Consider the following 996-nt stretch of genomic DNA (forward strand, 5'->3'; position numbering starts at 1 on the left):
TATAATGTATAATCTCGTTTGTATAAAAACGAAGTAGAACCGTATAGAAAAAAATATTATATTAGTTGAAGAAAAGAATGAAGGATTGGTGATTATTTCTATTAGTAAATTTCTCTTTTTATTAAAAAAATAAATAAATATTAAAAATTATTGATTGAGGAGAAATTAGTAAACAGAAAATTATTTATTAAACTTTTTAAATAAGTATACAGTACGTTTCTGTATATTTATTGTATAATTAGAAATATATGTATATACATAGACAAATAAAATTGTATCTAATATATCTTATATGAGGTAATTTAATATCTTCAACAAACATATATATTACTAATAATAACATTAACGGAATTAATTAATATTTACACGATTAATCAGGTTCTATCTTCGCAGATTGTTAAAAACAAATTGTTTATTAAAGATAGAAGAAGAATATAATTTAAATTGTCTAATTTGATATTTAAATCAATCTAATTCAAAATCAATTGCTTAAAAATATGTTAAAAATTATTCATATATATATAAAAAATTTAATATACATACATATGTATACATTCACGATATATTTTTATTGCAAAAATATTAAATTTCAAAGGACATTCCTATCATTACAAGGGAGAAAAGAAGATGTATTCATCTCATATCTATGTTTAATGTACAAATTATTCTTTCTTCCCCTCTTCGAAACATTATATCACATTGGTCGTCCAGTATTACGAACACTACCCTTCGCTTCCTTAGCTCCGATATTGCTGAAAGCTACCCCCGACTTTGGCGCCTTCGCAATTACTTCTTCGCTGTTCCTTAGAGGATATCGAATCGTCCACCCTCGGCAAAATCAGCCTCGCGTTCTCAGCTCCGAAAACACGTAACGACGTAGCGCGCTGTGTATGGATCGGACATTCATTCATAGAAGCCAACCTTCTGTCAATGTTCATCCCCGAGGCGCACCCCATCGAACGATGAACGGGGGTGGCAGCGGCGGCGGCGGCGGCG

Source organism: Trachymyrmex cornetzi, unplaced genomic scaffold (genome assembly GCF_001594075.2).
Source record: "Trachymyrmex cornetzi isolate Tcor2-1 unplaced genomic scaffold, Tcor1.1 scaffold148, whole genome shotgun sequence".
Lineage (NCBI taxonomy): Eukaryota > Metazoa > Arthropoda > Insecta > Hymenoptera > Formicidae > Trachymyrmex > Trachymyrmex cornetzi.